At 44.2% G+C, this 17,206-nt stretch overlaps 9 non-coding genes across 9 annotated transcripts; 1 reads left to right on the top strand and 8 right to left on the bottom strand.

The window, feature by feature from the left end:
- Positions 1–3,322: 3,322 nt before the first annotated feature.
- Positions 3,323–3,486, bottom strand: LOC137494456 (U1 spliceosomal RNA). Its single transcript, XR_011014414.1, has one exon. It is a non-coding gene; the product is annotated as a U1 spliceosomal RNA (small nuclear RNA).
- Positions 3,487–8,267: 4,781 nt separating this feature from the next.
- trnag-gcc (transfer RNA glycine (anticodon GCC)) lies at positions 8,268–8,338 on the bottom strand. The gene has a single exon. It is a non-coding gene; the product is annotated as a tRNA-Gly (tRNA).
- A 2,765-nt stretch (positions 8,339–11,103) lies between these two features.
- On the bottom strand, positions 11,104–11,174 carry trnag-gcc (transfer RNA glycine (anticodon GCC)). Its single transcript has one exon. It is a non-coding gene; the product is annotated as a tRNA-Gly (tRNA).
- A 1,198-nt stretch (positions 11,175–12,372) lies between these two features.
- Positions 12,373–12,443, bottom strand: trnag-gcc (transfer RNA glycine (anticodon GCC)). The gene has a single exon. It is a non-coding gene; the product is annotated as a tRNA-Gly (tRNA).
- Positions 12,444–12,689: 246 nt separating this feature from the next.
- trnag-gcc (transfer RNA glycine (anticodon GCC)) lies at positions 12,690–12,760 on the bottom strand. Its single transcript has one exon. It is a non-coding gene; the product is annotated as a tRNA-Gly (tRNA).
- Positions 12,761–16,267: 3,507 nt separating this feature from the next.
- trnar-acg (transfer RNA arginine (anticodon ACG)) lies at positions 16,268–16,340 on the bottom strand. Its single transcript has one exon. It is a non-coding gene; the product is annotated as a tRNA-Arg (tRNA).
- A 108-nt stretch (positions 16,341–16,448) lies between these two features.
- Positions 16,449–16,520, top strand: trnae-cuc (transfer RNA glutamic acid (anticodon CUC)). Its single transcript has one exon. It is a non-coding gene; the product is annotated as a tRNA-Glu (tRNA).
- An 85-nt stretch (positions 16,521–16,605) lies between these two features.
- On the bottom strand, positions 16,606–16,691 carry trnay-gua (transfer RNA tyrosine (anticodon GUA)). Its single transcript is given in 2 exon segments — positions 16,606–16,641; positions 16,655–16,691. It is a non-coding gene; the product is annotated as a tRNA-Tyr (tRNA).
- An 88-nt stretch (positions 16,692–16,779) lies between these two features.
- On the bottom strand, positions 16,780–16,851 carry trnae-uuc (transfer RNA glutamic acid (anticodon UUC)). Its single transcript has one exon. It is a non-coding gene; the product is annotated as a tRNA-Glu (tRNA).
- Between the last annotated feature and the right edge of the window lie 355 nt (positions 16,852–17,206).

Genomic DNA, 17,206 nt, shown 5'->3' with positions numbered 1-17,206 from the left:
GACGGTGATGCCCAGCCACCGAGCATGGGGAATGGGCCAGCAACCCCTGTCTCCTGATGGCGCTGTACTTGCAACAGACGTGCCTGTGCTTGCAAACCACTCGCCAGTAACTGTGGCATCGCATGAAGAGTTTGAGCTTCCTCCAGATGCTTGCTTTGTGTTTTGTCATCAGTTGGGCTGCCAACACATGGATTCCACTGGACGCACTCGATCTGGGGATAACAGACCCTCTATGAGGGGAGGGGATCCTCCTGTTCTTTCTTTCTTTTCCTCCATCTGTTTTCTTTCTCTACAGATGCTGTTTTTCTCTGCTTAGTTTCTGATTTGGTCTATTTGGACATGTCGACCTCCTGCTTTGCTGCGGTTCGGACCGCCTTTGCCTAGAGCTCCGTGCTTTGCACTCTTGCCTTGTATATTTTGTGTCCTGTTTTCTTACGTCAGCCTATCAGCACAGTGCTCAAACGACATAGCTTGAAGAACACGACGGGATCTACAAACGTTTCGCAAAAGAACTTCACTGACGAAAGCGGAAGCGCTAACGAAACAACCTCCCGCCGCAAGCACCTTACATTCCTGGGACGGGAAACCACCGACGGCTGGCTGCGGAATTGCCTCTGGTTCAGATTGGTTTAGAACCGTCCCTCTGCCCAAAACGCCACAGACGCCTGCAAAAGATTGCAGTTCTTGAAACAAAGTTATGTTTGTGTTTCAAAAAATTTTCATTTTTTGTTATTTTTCAAAAAATGTGCATTTTTTTGTTATTTTTCAAAAAAAATTCATTTTTTGTTATTTTTCAAAAAATTTCGATTTTTTGTTATTTTTCAAAAAATTTTCATTTTTTGTTATTTTTCAAAAAAATTTCATTTTTGTTGATTTTTCAAAAATATTTCATTTTTGTTATTTTTCAAAAAAATTCAGCCGTCAGCCGTCGTTTTCTATCGGCCGTACTCCAGGACGGTGATGCCCAGCCACCGAGCATGGGGAATGGGCCAGCAACCCCTGTCTCCTGATGGCGCTGTACTTGCAGCAGACGTGCCTGTGCTTGCAAACCACTCGCTAGTAACTGTGGCATCGCATGAAGAGTTTGAGCTTCCTCCAGATGCTTGCTTTGTGTTTTGTCATCAGTTGGGCTGCCAACACATGGATTCCACTGGACGCACTCGATCTGGGGATAACAGACCCTCTATGAGGGGAGGGGATCCTCCTGTTCTTTCTTTCTTTTCCTCCATCTGTTTTCTTTCTCTACAGATGCTGTTTTTCTCTGCTTAGTTTCTGATTTGGTCTATTTGGACATGTCGACCTCCTGCTTTGCTGCGGTTCGGACCGCCTTTGCCTAGAGCTCCGTGCTTTGCACTCTTGCCTTGTATATTTTGTGTCCTGTTTTCTTACGTCAGCCTATCAGCACAGTGCTCAAACGACATAGCGTTAAAGAAGACGACGGGATCTACAAACGTTTCGCAAATGAACTTCACTGACAAAAGCGGAAGCGCTAACGAAACAACCTCCCGCCGCAAGCACCTTACATTCCTGGGACGGGAAACCACCGACGGCTGGCTGCGGAATTGCCTCTGGTTCAGATTGGTTTAGAACCGTCCCTCTGCCCAAAACGCCACAGACGCCTGCAAAAGATTGCAGTTCTTGAAACAAAGTTATGTTTGTGTTTCAAAAAATTTTCATTTTTTGTTATTTTTCAAAAAATGTGCATTTTTTTGTTATTTTTCAAAAAAAATTCATTTTTTGTTATTTTTCAAAAAATTTCGATTTTTTGTTATTTTTCAAAAAAATTTCATTTTTGTTGATTTTTCCAAAAATGTTCATTTTTTTTTTAAAATTTGCATTTTTGTTATTTTTCAAAAATTTTTCATTTTTTGTTATTTTTCAAAAAATTTGCATTATTTGTTATTTTTCAAAAAATTTGCATTATTTGTTATTTTTCAAAAAATTTGCATTATTTGTTATTTTTCAAAAAAAATGCATTTTTTGTTATTTTTCAAAAAATTTGCATTTTTTGTTATTTTTCAAAAAATTTCATTTTTTGTTATTTTTCAAAAAATTTCGATTTTTTGTTATTTTTCAAAAAATTTTCATTTTTTGTTATTTTTCAAAAAAAATTCATTTTTGTTGATTTTTCAAAATTTTTTTCATTTTTTGTGATTTTTCAAAAATATTTCATTTTTGTTATTTTTCAAAAAATTCAGCCGTCAGCCGTCGTTTTCTATCGGCCGTACTCCAGGACGGTGATGCCCAGCCACCGAGCATGGGGAATGGGCCAGCAACCCCTGTCTCCTGATGGCGCTGTACTTGCAGCAGACGTGCCTGTGCTTGCAAACCACTCGCTAGTAACTGTGGCATCGCATGAAGAGTTTGAGCTTCCTCCAGATGCTTGCTTTGTGTTTTGTCATCAGTTGGGCTGCCAACACATGGATTCCACTGGACGCACTCGATCTGGGGATAACAGACCCTCTATGAGGGGAGGGGATCCTCCTGTTCTTTCTTTCTTTTCCTCCATCTGTTTTCTTTCTCTACAGATGCTGTTTTTCTCTGCTTAGTTTCTGATTTGGTCTATTTGGACATGTCGACCTCCTGCTTTGCTGCGGTTCGGATCGCCTTTGCCTAGAGCTCCGTGCTTTGCACTCTTGCCTTGTATATTTTGTGTCCTGTTTTCTTACGTCAGCCTATCAGCACAGTGCTCAAACGACATAGCTTGAAGAAGACGACGGGATCTACAAACGTTTCGCAAAAGAACTTCACTGACGAAAGCGGAAGCGCTAACGAAACAACCTCCCGCCGCAAGCACCTTACATTCCTGGGACGGGAAACCACCGACGGCTGGCTGCGGAATTGCCTCTGGTTCAGATTGGTTTAGAACCGTCCCTCTGCCCAAAACGCCACAGACGCCTGCAAAAGATTGCAGTTCTTGAAACAAAGTTACCTCTGATCCGAGCAGAAGCGTTCGCTTACTTAATGGCAGATAAAATGATGACCTTTCACACGGTCTGCATTCGTTCTGTCAGCAACAGCGGCAGGCCGGTAAAAATAAAATTCTGACATTCCACGGGGCACACTCGCTTGGCGGACAAAAGCCACCGGGGGCTCTCTTTGCGTGTTCCTTCACCTGGTCAAACCGCTTTGAGGGGGGACCTTTCGAGTCGTTTTCGGCGTCAGAACAGACTCTTCTAGCGACGGGTGGGCAGGCCTTCCACAGGCACGCGCGGCTCTACTGGAGCAAAAGAGGCTTGGCAATGGACGAGGAAGAGAGGGAAGCGCCGCGCCAGCCGGGTCCGACGCTACCCGCCTGAACTCTGTCTTGAACCACTGTGCTCAGGGGAAAGCGCGAACGCAGTCCCCCACTACCAGAAATTATGCAGTCGAGATTCCCACATTTGGGGAATTCACAGTGGTCAGCTTGGCCAGAGTGCAATGGCCAAGCCTCGCCCTGGGTGAACAACCTTCTTGATCATGGTATCTCCCCTGCCAGGTAAGTATGAGTTGCCGGGCGGCGCAAATGGCAGCCGCCGTTTTCTATCGGCCGTACTCCAGGGCGGTGATGCCCAGCCACCGAGCATGGGGAATGGGCCAGCAACCCCTGTCTCCTGACGGCTATATGGGGCGTCTGCAGACATGGATCCAGGCAGTTTTACGACCAAGGCAGTTTTACGCCCCACAGCGTTACGCCCCTGTTGTTCCTAATGCATTCAGTAGGGGGGGATGAAAGATACATGACCACATAATACATTTGAAGTCAACGCTCTCAGATTATTAAATGTCCTGTTAATAAGTATATATAATTTTAATTAGATTACGCTAAATATGAACGCTAGATTAATGTATCATAAAGTGAGTTATAAACTCACTATAAAATATGCAGAATTGATACACTCACTAAATAATTCCAGATTTGCAAAAGCTCTATTGCAAATTAATTTAGATTCATTTAATAAAAAATAAAAATTTAAAACACATGTTGTTGGATACTGTAATGGTTAATTGTAGCCTAGCTATACGTTTTCATATAGAGATATGCATCTGTTGTATTGTTTATAGATAAATTTGCATTTTGAAAATACCAAAATGATAACCAAACAATACAGTGTAATATGGAGTAATGATGTGCTTTGATAAGAATGCAGAGGTATTGTTACAATAAATATGATGAAAAAAATAAGGGATAAACAATATGACTGCATGTGCAATGCAAACTTCATTAGTAATATATAAAATGTACTGTATAGCTAGGCTATATGAACAAAAATGAGTAGACCATTTATAATTGTGAGTTTCTATATGCATTTATGGATATATCATAGTTTAATTGTTTAAACTAGAACAGGATTGTATTATATTGATTGTAATTGAAAGCAATGCAATTTTAAAATTTAAAATAAAATCAATTAAATTTTCAGATCTGTTTAGATTTATTTCAACATTTAAGAAAGTCAAATTTGGAGGAATAATGTAGTGTAGTTGAAGTGTAGATTTGGCTGACAACCCAGACCATGCAAGTGTATTGTCTAATCTATAAGAAAATATATATCTTTAAATAATTATTAAATATATAATAATTACTCCCTTGCTGAGATAAAAAAGGTAAAATAAAATTAGCTTACATAACACACTTTCTTATGTAGGTTAATGTTATTTTACTCTTTTGTTGATGTAGAACATGTAGCTGGCCTGCACATAGTTAGCTAAAATTGAGTCAAACTAACACATGCTGTTATACTACACCAATTTGTTTGTGTTGACATATACTCATATCGACCTTAATCTAATAAAAAAAAGGTTTAAGTTTCATGTTTGCTAATGTTTTAAACACGTATTTAACATAGATACCTCTTCATGGTGTCGCGTTTGGTTGGGTGTGATAAAGTTCTGGAGGCTTAAAATAATACTGTACTGCCTCCTTCTACTGGACACAACAGGAACAACAGGGGCGTAAAACTGCCTGGGCCGTAAAACTGCTTGGGCCGTAGATCTGTCTGGATCCAAGTCTGCAGCCTCCCCCTACTCCCTGACGGCGCTGTACTTGCAGCAGACGTGCCTGTGCTTGCAAACCACTCGCTAGTAACTGTGGCAACGCATGAAGAGTTTGAGCTTCCTCCAGATGCTTGCTTTGTGTTTTGTCATCAGTTGGGGCTGCCAACACATGGATTCCACTGGACGCACTCGATCTGGGGATAACAGACCCTCTATGGGGGGAGGGGATCCTCCTGTTCTTTCTTTCTTTTCCTCTATCTGTTTTCTTTCTCCACAGATGCCGTTTTTCTCTGCTTAGTTTCTGATTTGGTCTATTTGGACATGTCGACCTCCTGCTTTGCTGCGGTTCGGACCGCCTTTGCCTAGAGCTCCGTGCTTTGCACTCTCGCCTTGTATATTTCGTGTCCTGTTTTCTTACGTCAGCCTATCAGCACAGTGCTCAAACGACATAGCTTGAAGAGCACGACGGGATCTACAAACGTTCCGCAAAAGAACTTCACTGACGAAAGCGGAAGCGCTAACGGAACAACCTCCCACTGCAGGCACCTTACATTCCTGAGACGGGAAACCACCGACGGCTGGCTGCGAAATTGCCTCTGGTTCAGATTGGTTTAGAACCGTCCCTCTGCCCAAAACGCCACAGACGTCTGCAAAAGACTGCAGTTCTTGAAACAAAGTTACCTCTGATCTGAGCAGAAGCGTTCGCTTACTTAATGGCAGATAAAATGATGACCATTCACACGGTCTGCATTCGTTCCGTCAGTAACAGCGGCAGGCCGGCAAATAAAATCCTGACATTCCACAGGGCACACTCGCTTGGCGGACAAATGCCACCGGGGGCTCTCTTTGCGTGTTCCTTCACCTGGTCAAACCGCTTTGAGGGGGGACCTTTCGAGTAGTTTTCGGCGTCTGAACAGACTCTTCTAGCGACGGGTGGGCAGGCCTTCCACAGGCGCGGAGAAGCCCCTGTCTGCAGCCCGCAGATCTGGGCGGGGATGAATGTGGGGCAAGGCTGCATATTCAGCCACGCCCACCTGTAATTTCATTGGTTAGTGGAAACGCAATAGAGTGAATGCCCACTACGTGGTGTCAGTAAACAGGAAATGCATGTACAATTTCTTAAATATTGTTTTTATTGTTAATAAACACAAAAATGCACAAAAGTGGACATTCTTGATGAGTGTTTTATATGTTAATTATGTTAACAGTTATGTGAATTTCATAATGTCAATACTTTCAATACTGCACTGCTTTGAGTTTTATTAAGAGCAGGGATAAGCTATTATTTATTAAGGGAAGTATATGTTTGTAACCTTTTTACTTATTAAATCAGATTATTTCATCATATAATGGATTTATTTTTACTTTGACGCTGCTATGAATATAAACATATATTATCTGTTATATGTAAATGTTCCAGCATGAGTAAAATTTTTTATTAATTTTTTTCATATTACATGGTGTGTCATCTATGGATGCAATCAATTTCATTATTTATTATTTACTGATCCATTAAAGTTTTGTTCAGTTTCTCCATTTGAATGAAGACAGTGCTCTGCTGCCACCTACTGGGTGGTTTTAATATCTGTTCTACAATTTAATTAATAAGTTATTAATAATTTCATAATCTAATACTACTGAATTACAATGCAGTCTTCTTGGTTTTATTTTTGTATTATTTGTAAATACAGGGTAAATACTTCAATACCACGTTCTAATAACCCTTCTGGATCCATTTCTGCACTGTAGATCTTTAAAAATATTTTTTATAATGATTTTGTTTGGTTATTAAGAGTCACGTACAACATTGTTATTCTATTTCATTTAATTAGAATATTAAATACACTTAATATTATATTAATAGTGTGGCACAAACGGCCAGTTTTATTTATTACTTATCTATCAGGACACAAATTAATGAAAATAAATTTGACATTAATAAGTGCAGCACTCGTGTAAACTTCTGATTTTTTTATTTGACAAATCCTGATAAATAAATACCAACTTCATCTTCAGTAAAAACACCAACACAAAGCAATACAGTCAGTTGAAAGTCCCTCTTTCTCGGTTCAAGTAAAAATCTGGCAGATCTGTGTTTTTTAGATGTCAGATGTCTCACCTACAGAACATCTGTGTATGCACATGCACACGTACAAAAGGAAGACTGACAATTTATAGAAAATATTAATAATAATTTAAGATACAGCAGTTTGTGATTATAATCTTTAATAAACATAAAAACAATTATATATTTTTTACAGGGAAATTCCACTACAGCATTAAAGTAACAATCTGCAGTAAAAAGTGCTTGGCATATTCTGTACTCTTTATCATGTGTACACAGACACACACACACATACCCTGCTTCTTGAATTTTGGATTACTGACAATGGCTCGGCGAGGCAGTGGCGCAGTAGGTAGTGCTGTCACCTCACAGCAAGAACATTGCTAGGTCGCTGATTCGAACCTCGGCTCAGTTGGCGTTTCTGTGTGGAGTTTGCATGTTCTCCCTGCCTTTGCATGGGTTTTCTCCAGGTGCTCCGGTTTCCCTCACAGTGCAAAGACATGGACATGCGGTACAGGTGAATTGGGTAGGCTAAATTGTCTATAGTGTATGAGTGTGTGTGTGTGAATGTGTGTGTGGATGTTTCCCAGAGATGGGTTGCGGCTGGAAGGGCATCCGCTGCGTAAAAACCTGCTGGATAAGTTGGCAGTCCATTCCGCTGTTGTGACTCTGGATTAATAAAGGGACAAAACCGACAAGAAAATGAATGAATGACAATGGCTCAGAAGGTCCTGGATGTCAGTGAGAGTTGCAGAAATGTTCCATCACCATTCTGTGTGACAACTCTCAGTAGGATCCACTGCAGGATCTAATCAAAAGATCAATCAAAAGATTGCAGTTCTTGTGGGGTGTGATTGCTGCAAGGCTGTTACCCAGAGCTGGAAGAGTAGCTACACAAAACAGGAAATGCAATGGACAGGAATCAGACCAGGAGCTTCCGTGTGTTAGGCAAGAGATCTACCACTGAACCACTAATGCTTATATGCTTATGCTGCAGGGCTAGTGGGGTGTAATTGATGCAAGGCTGTTACCCAGAGCTGGAAGAGTAGCAGCAAAAAACAGAAATTGCATTGGCCAGGAATCAGACCCGGGTCTCCAGCGTGGCAGGTGAGAATACTACCACTGAACCACCAATGCTGATATGCTTATACAGTTGTCCTAGTGGGGTGTTATTGCTGCAAGGCTGATACCCAGAGCTGGAAGAGTAGCAACACAAAACAGCAGTTGCAGTGGCCGGGAATCGAACCCAGGTCTCCCGCGTGGCAGGCGAGAATTCTACCACTGAACCACCAATGCTGACCCATGTTCTTACCTGCCTTTGTGTTGTGTGACTGCTAAAAGGCCGTCAACCAGAGCTGAAACAGGAGCCACACATGTATTAGCCGGAAATCGACTCAAGGTCTCCAGCGTGGCAGGCGAAATTCTACCACTGAACCCTCAATGCTGATATGCATATACTGCAGCGCTAATGGGGTGTGATTGTTGCAAGGCTGTTACCCAGAGCTGAAAGAGTAGCAACACAAAACAGGGATTGCATTGGCCGGGAATCTGACCCAGGTCTCCCGCGTGGCAGGCAAGAATTCTACCACTGAACCACCGATGCTGACCAATCTCGTTCTTTGCCATTGTGTTGTCTGAGTGCTAAAAGGCCATCAACCAGAGCTGGAAGGATAGCAAAACAATATAGGAATTGAATTAGCTGGGAATGGAACCCAGGTCTCCCACGTATCAGGCGAGCATTTCACAAGTGTACCACCAATGCTGATATGCTTACACTGCAGCCCTAGTAGGGTGTGATTGCTGCAAAGCTGTTACCCAGAGCTGGAAGAGTAGCAACACAAAACAGAAATTGGAATGGACGGGAATCGGACCAGGGTCTTCCGCGTGGTAGGCGAGAAAACTACCACTGAACCACCAACGCTGATATGGTTATTCTGCAGCCCTAGTGGGGTGTGATTGATGCAAGGCTGTTTTTCCAGAGCTGGAAGAGTAGCAACACAAAACCACACTTGCATTGGGCGGGAATCAGACCTTGGTCTCCCGCGTGGCAGGCGAGAATTCTACCACAGAACCAACAATGCTGATATGCTTATGCTGGCTCCCTATTGGGGTGTGATTGCTGCAAGGCTGTTACCCAGAGCTGAAGAGGAATTTCCTTGGAATTTCCTTGGCCAGGAATCGGACAAGGGTCTCCTGCGTGGCAGGCGAGAATTCTACCACTGAACCACCAATGCTGTCCCATGTTGATAGTTGTCTTTGTGTTGTGTGAGTGCTAAAAGGCTGCCACCCAGAGCTGAAAAAGGAGCCACAAAAAATGCACTTGTTTGAGCCGGGAATCGACTCTAGGTCTGCTGTGTGATAGGCGAGAACTCTACCACTGAACCACCAATTCTGACATGCTTTACCTGCAGCCCTAGTGGGGTGTGATTGATGCAAGGCTGTAACCCAGAGCTGGAAGAGTAGTAATACAAAACAGGAAATGCATTGGCCAGGAATCGGACCAGGGTCTTCTGTGTGGCAGGCAAGAAATCTACCACTGAACCACCAATGCTGATAAGCTTTTACTGCAGCCCTAGTGGGGTGTGATTGCTGCAAGGCTGATAACCAGAGCTGGAAGAGTAGCAACACAAAACATGAATTGCATTGACCGGGAATCGGACCCGGGTCTCCCGCGAGTATTCTACCACTGAACCACCAATGCTGATATGCTTATGCTACAGCCCTAGTGGGGTGTGATTGCTGCAAGGCTGTTACCCAGAGCTGGAAGAGTAGCAACACAAAATAGGAAAAGCATTGGCTGGGAATTGGACCCGGGTCTCGCGCGTGGAAGGCAAGGTTTCTACCACTGAACCACCAATGCTGACCCAAGTTCTTCCTTGCCTTTGTGTTTTGTGAGTGCTAAACGGCCGTCAACCAGAGCTGAAAAAGGAGCCACACAAAACTGCATTACTATTAGCCAGGAATCGACTCAAGGTCTCCCGCGTGGCAGGTGAGATTTCTACCCCTGAACTAGCAATGCTGATATGCATATACAGCAGCCCTAGTGGGTTGTGATTGCTGCAAGGCAGTTACCCAGAGCTGGAAGAGTAGCAACACAAAATAGGAACTGGAATGGACGGGAATCTGACCAGGGTCTTTCACGGTGGAGGCGAGAAATCTACCACTGAACCACCATTGCTGATATGCTTATTCTTCAGCCCTAGTGGGGTGTGATTGATGCAAGGCTGTTACCCAAAGCTGGAAGAGTAGCAACACAAAACCGCACTTGCATTGGCCGGGAATCGGACCTGGGTCTTCTGTGTGGCAGGCAAGAAATTTACCACTGAACCACCAATGCTGATAAGCTTTTACTGCAGCCCTAGTGGGGTGTGATTGCTGCAAGGCTGATAACCAGAGCTGGAAGAGTAGCAACACAAAACATGAATTGCATTGACCGGGAACCGGACCCGGGTCTCCCGCGAGGGAGGTGAGTATTCTACCACTGAACCACCAATGCTGATATGCTTATGCTACAGCCCTAGTGGGGTGTGATTGCTGCAAGGCTGTTACCCAGAGCTGGAAGAGTAGCAACACAAAACAGGAAAAGCATTGGCTGGGAATTGGACCCGGGTCTCGCGCGTGGCAGGCAAGGTTTCTACCACTGAACCACCAATGCTGACCCAAGTTCTTCCTTGCCTTTGTGTTGTGTGAGTGCTAAAAGGCCGTCAACCAGAGCTGAAAAAGGAGCCACACAAAACTGCATTACTATTAGCCAGGAATCGACTCAAGGTCTCCCGCGTGGCAGTTGAGATTTCTACCCCTGAACCAGCAATGCTGATATGCAGATACAGCAGCCCTAGTGGGTTGTGATTGCTGCAAGGCAGTTACCCAGAGCTGGAAGAGTAGCAACACAAAATAGGAATTGGAATGGACAGGAATATGACCAGGGTCTTTCACGGTGGAGGCGAGAAATCTACCACTGAACCACCATTGCTGATATGCTTATTCTTCAGCCCTAGTGGGGTGTGATTGATGCAAGGCTGTTACCCAAAGCTGGAAGAGTAGCAACACAAAACAGCACTTGCATTGGCCGGGAATCGGACCCGGGTCTCCCGCGTGGCAGGCGAGAATTCTACCACTGAACCACCAATGCTGATATGCCTATATTGCAGCCCTAGTGGTGTGTGATTACTGCAAGGCTGTTACCCAGAGCTGGAAGAGTAGCTACACAAAACAGGAATTGTAATGGACGGGAATCCGACCATGGTCTTCTGTATGGCAGGCAAGTAATCTACCACTGAACCAACAATGCTAATATGCTTATACTACAGCCCAAGTGGGGTGTGATTGATGCAAGGCTGTTACCCAGAGCTGGAAGAGTAGCAACACAAAACAGGAATTGCATTGGCCGGGAATCGGCCCCGGGTCTCCCGCGTGGCAGGCGAGAATTCTACCACTGAACCACCAATGCTGATATGGTTTTACTGCAGCCCTAGTGGGGTGTGATTGCTGCAAGGCTGTTACCCAGTGCTGGAAGAGTAACAACCAAAATCAGAAGGTGCATTGGGGGGGAAACGAACCTGGGTCTCCCGCGTGGCAGGCAAGACTTCTACCACTGAACAACCAATGCTGACCCATGTTGTACCTTCCCTTTATGTTGTGTGAGTGCTAAAAGGCCATCAACCAGAGCTTAAACAGGAGCCACTCAAAACCGCACATTTTAGCCGGGAATCGACTCTAGGTCTCCCACGTGGCGGTCGAGCATTCTACCACTGAACCACCAATGCTGATATGCTTGTTCTGCAGCCCTAGGGGGTTGTGATTGCTGCAAGGCTGTTACCCAGAGCTGGAAGAGTAGCAACACAAAACAGGAAAAGCATTGGCCGGGAATCGGACCCGGGTCTCGCGCGTGGCAGGCAAGGTTTCTACCACTGAACCACCAATGCTGACCCAAGTTCTTCCTTGCCTTTGTGTTGTGTGAGTGCTAAAAGGCCGTCAACCAGAGCTGAAAAAGGAGCCACACAAAACTGCATTACTATTAGCCAGGAATCGACTCAAGGTCTCCCGCGTGGCAGGTGAGATTTTTACCCCTGAACCAGCAATGCTGATATGCATATACAGCAGCCCTAGTGGGTTGTGATTGCTGCAAGGCAGTTACCCAGAGCTGGAAGAGTAGCAACACAAAATAGGAATTGGAATGGACGGGAATATGACCAGGGTCTTCACGGTGGAGGCGAGAAATCTACCACTGAACCACCATTGCTGATATGCTTATTCTTCAGCCCTAGTGGGGTGTGATTGATGCAAGGCTGTTACCCAAAGCTGGAAGAGTAGCAACACAAAACAGCACTTGCATTGGCCGGGAATGGGACCCGGGTCTCCCGCGTGGCAGGCGAGAATTCTACCACTGAACCACCAATGCTGATATGCCTATATTGCAGCCCTAGTGGGGTGTGATTACTGCAAGGCTGTTACCCAGAGCTGGAAGAGTAGCTACACAAAACAGGAATTGTAATGGACGGGAATCCGACCATGGTCTTCTGTCTAATAGCGAGAATTCTACCACTGAACCACCAATGCTGATATGCTTATACTACAGCCCTAGTGGGGTGTGATTGATGCAAGGCTGTTACCCAGAGCTGGAAGAGTAGCAACACAAAACAGGAATTGCATTGGCCGGGAATCGGACCCGGGTCTCCCGCGTGGCAGGCGAGAATTCTACCACTGAACCACCAATGCTGATATGGTTTTACTGCAGCCCTAGTGGGGTGTGATTGCTGCAAGGCTTTTTTTTCCAGAGCTGGAAGAGTAGCAACACAAAACCACACTTGCATTGGCCGGGAATCGGACCTGGGTCTCCCGCATGGCAGGCGAGAATTCTACCACTGAACTACCAATGCTGATATGCTTATACTCGATCCCTATTGGGGTGTGATTGCTGCAAGGCTGTTAACCAGAGCTGGAAGAGTAGCAACACAAAACAGGAAATGCATTGGCCGGGAATCGGACCCGGGTCTCCCGTGTGGCAGGCGAGAATTCTTCCACTGAACCACCAATGCTGACCGATGTTGTGTTTTGCCTTTTTGTTGTTCAATTCAATTCAATTCAGCTTTATTTGTATAGCGCTTTTACAATGTAAATTGTGTAAAAGCAGCTTCACATAAATGGTCATAGTAACTGGAACAGTGTGGTTCAGGTTTTAGTGTTTAAGTTCAGTACAGTTTAGCTCAGTTCAGTGTGATTTAATCATTACTGAGAGTTCAAACACTGAAGAGCAAATTTATCGATGCGTAGCTCTACCAATCCTGAACCATGTGAGCCAGTGGCGACAGCGGAGAGGGAAAAAAAACTTCACCTGATGGGAGTGAAGAAAAAAAAACCTTGAGAGAACCAGACTCAGTTGGGCACGACCATTTTAATTTCTCCGTTGGCCAAAAGTCTTGTGCAGAGCTTCATTCGCCGTGGTTTAGGCTGGAAGATGGCCTCAGCGTAGACTCGTCTGTCCCTGGAGCGTCGCTGGAATCAGACTCATGTTCTCCACTCCCCACGACCATCAGCGCAGCAGCAGCTCAGGATATGGCCTGGTCCCGGATATGGAATCCTTGGCATCATCTCGTCGCTGGTCTTGGATCCAATCAGTAACTCCGCATAATCTGAGGACCTCGGGATGAGTATCCCCAGGTGAAAATAGAGAATAAAGAAAATAATTAGCGTAGCTGCTGTTCATAGTGTATATAAACAAGATGCAGAAGCCTGTGTGGAACCCGCTAGGTGATGCATTGAGTGTATGCTTTACTAAACAGATAGGTCTTTAATCTAGTTTTGAACTGGGAGAGTGTGTCTGAGCCTCGGACGTTATCAGGAAGGCTATTCCAGAGTGTAGGAGCCATGAAAGAGAAGGCTCGATCTCCTTTACTTGATTTTGCTATTCTAGGTACTACCAGAAGCCCTGAATTTTGAGATCTTAAAGAGCGAGTTGGTTTGTAGCGAGACAGAAGGTTGGTTAGATAAACAGGAGCTAGATTATTTAGAGCTTTATAGGTGAGAAGTAATATTTTAAATTCAATACGAAACTTAACAGACAGCCAGTGTAAGGAGGATAAAATTGGGGTTATATGATCATATTTTCTAGACCTGGTCAGAACTCTGGCTGCTGCATTTTGTACTAATTGAAGTCTGTTAATAGAGGATGCTGGGCAGCCAGCAAATAGAGCATTACAGTAATCCAGTCTCGAAGTCATAAAAGCATGGACTAGCTTTTCTGCATCTGAGATGGATAGCATATTTCGTAATTTAGCGATATTTCTCAGATGAAAGAAGGCAGTTTTTGTGACATGGGATATATGGTTTTCAAAAGTTAGATTGCTGTCTAATATGACACCCAGATCTTTTATAGTAGAGCTAAAACTAACTTTGTATCCCTCTAATTGTAAATTGAGTTGCGAGATTTGCTGTGTGCAAGATTTAGGCCCAATAAGTAATAATTCTGTTTTGTCGAAGTTTAAGAGAAGAAAATTGTTGGCCATCCAGTCTTTGATGTCTTTGATACACTCAGTTAGTTTAGAAAGTTCAGACGTCTCGTCAGGTTTAGTGGAAATATATAATTGAGTATCATCTGCATAGCAGTGAAAGCTGATCCCATGTCTTCTAATAATGTCTCCCAGAGGTAGCATGTAAATTGTAAACAGTAAAGGGCCTAAAACTGATCCTTGAGGCACCCCATACTTTACTGGGCAGATTTGTGAAGGCTGTCCATTAAGATTTACAAACTGGTAGCGGTCAGTTAAGTATGACTTAAACCATTGTAGAGCCTGTCCCTGGACACCTGTAGACTTTAAGCGATTTATGAGGATATTGTGGTCAATGGTATCAAATGCCGCACTAAGATCGAGTAAAACTAATAGCGAGACGCACCCTCGGTCAGCAGCTAAGAGTAAATCGTTGGTTATTTTCACTAAGGCGGTTTCTGTACTGTGGTGAGCCCTGAAACCTGACTGAAACACTTCAAAAATATTGTTTGTCTGCAGATAAGAGCATAATTGAGTGGAAACAACTTTTTCTAGTATTTTAGACATAAATGGAAGATTAGAAATAGGCCTATAGTTAGATAAGTTGTTGGTGTCTAGTTGCGGTTTCTTAATAATAGGCTTAATAACAGCTAGCTTGTAAGAGTTTCACAAGCCAGCCTCAAAGTTTGTTCTCAAACTTTAAGAATCTAGTTATAATATTTGTTTATAATCAGTGACTGATGAAATGAGCCTTATATTTATTATAAGTGAGTGATTCATTGATGTGTTAGAATAATGCACGGGCATTATTGTAACTATGGTAGTAAATAATAATATAAAGTGTTGTAATGTATAATAACTGCATTAAAATGTTTGTAGTAAAACTTTAAAGAGTGCTTGGTCGGCTAAGTTAATCTTACCAAATAACGTTATACAACATCTATAACAATCATATAATAATCGTGTTGTAGTAATTAATGTTACTGTAATGGTTATTAATTTAAACCAACTTGTTATAAAAATACTTAGTTTGCAATTTTTGTCCGAATTAATCTGCAACGAAATCTGTTATTACAGTACAAATCTTGAATGGTATAAGGGCTGATTGGCCATAGCGTTCATTGTAACTCGGAACATGATTGGCTGCCGTAACCAAGAATAGGGTGAATCTTGGTTCCAGCTCGGGACGTGATTGGCCAGCGTAACCATGAATTAAAAAAAAATCTTGGTTACAACTCGGAACGTGATTGGCCGGTGTAGCCAAGAATAACCACGACTTACAGGTGCCAGTATGCGCCACTGGCCTAGTCTGCACTGTGTGGCATATTTGCTGACATATAACAGAGACTGAAACATTGCTCACACTTGTCTGAGGTGGTCATTTTGACTGCAATCTTGTTTTAGGTTGGCACTTTGTTTTAGAATATTGTCTGCTTTTCGAATGCGTATCTGTGCTGCAGTAGAACGCCTTAGCCTCACAGCAAACATTTTTGTCTACAAGCTGTCACTGCCGTCTTCCCAGGAGAGTGGCTGTACTGGTTTCTTCTGGAAGTCCTGAGGGATGTACAGGACCAAGACATGAGAGCGGTTGGGGCAGCCTTTGAACCCAGGAGAGCACCCCACAGGCTCTGTGCTGGCGGCCCCAGAAACTCGATTCACTCCAGAGTAGAACCGAACAACTCCGGCAGGGGCAAACCGCGACCGCACTGCACTGAGAGCAACGCAAAAAAATCCTGAATGAGCCAGCCAGGAGTCGAACCTAGAATCTTCTGATCCGTAGTCAGACGCGTTATCCATTGCGCCACTAGCCCAGTCCGTGTCAGCAGTGCTCAGTAGCATGCTGATTGGAAAGAGGACACGGCTCGGTGAACATGGAGTTCCTTTAAGACTAGACTTGAGGGCAACCTACAGCCAGACCTTCCCTGGTGGTCTAGTGGTTAGGATTCGGCGCTCTCACCGCCGTGGCCCAGGTTTGATTCCCGGTCAGGGAACTTCCTTTTCACCTCCATGCTGAACTTTGAGCAGTGGTGAACTCACTTGGCGAAGGCAAGAAAGCGGCTCTGAGCGCAAAAGATGTCCTTCAAGCCGGAGTCGAACCAGCGACCTAAGATTGCCATCATCCCACCTACAGTCCTCCGCTCTACCAACTGAGCTATCGAAGGCTTACAGGGAAGTTTTACAACCACATCCTATAAGGTATCTGCAGTCCGACCTCTGGCCAAAAAGGACAGAAGCAAAAGCACTCAAGCCTTCCCATACCGGGAGTCAAACCCGGGCCGCCTGGGTGAAAACCAGGAATCCTGACCGCTAGACCATATGGGAACTGCCACTTTAGAAAGCCAGTCTTGGCACAAACTCCAGTTCATTCTGATCGCTGGCACGTCCCTGCTCCGCTTGCACAATTGCCACTCATACACTTACGCACTCTCTCATACACAGTTTCTTGGTTTTCGTAACCGAGAATCTTCTGATCCGTAGTCATAAGCGCTAACCTTTGTGCCACCGTTACTCTGTTCAGCACCTTGTTAGCACATTGCTTGGAGCAAGGACAAGGCTCTGTCAACCCGGAGTTCCTTCACCACACATTCTGCTTTGTTTTTATGGCAAGAGGTTGTGTGGATGGGATGCTCTTACAGGATTCCTGACAGTCCCTCCATAGAAGACCTGAGATCCAGGG

Source organism: Danio rerio, chromosome 4, assembly GCF_049306965.1.
Source record: "Danio rerio strain Tuebingen ecotype United States chromosome 4, GRCz12tu, whole genome shotgun sequence".
Taxonomy (NCBI): domain Eukaryota; kingdom Metazoa; phylum Chordata; class Actinopteri; order Cypriniformes; family Danionidae; genus Danio; species Danio rerio.
The sequence above is the reverse complement of the archived record's forward strand: the minus strand, read 5'-3'. Positions and strand labels throughout refer to the sequence as shown.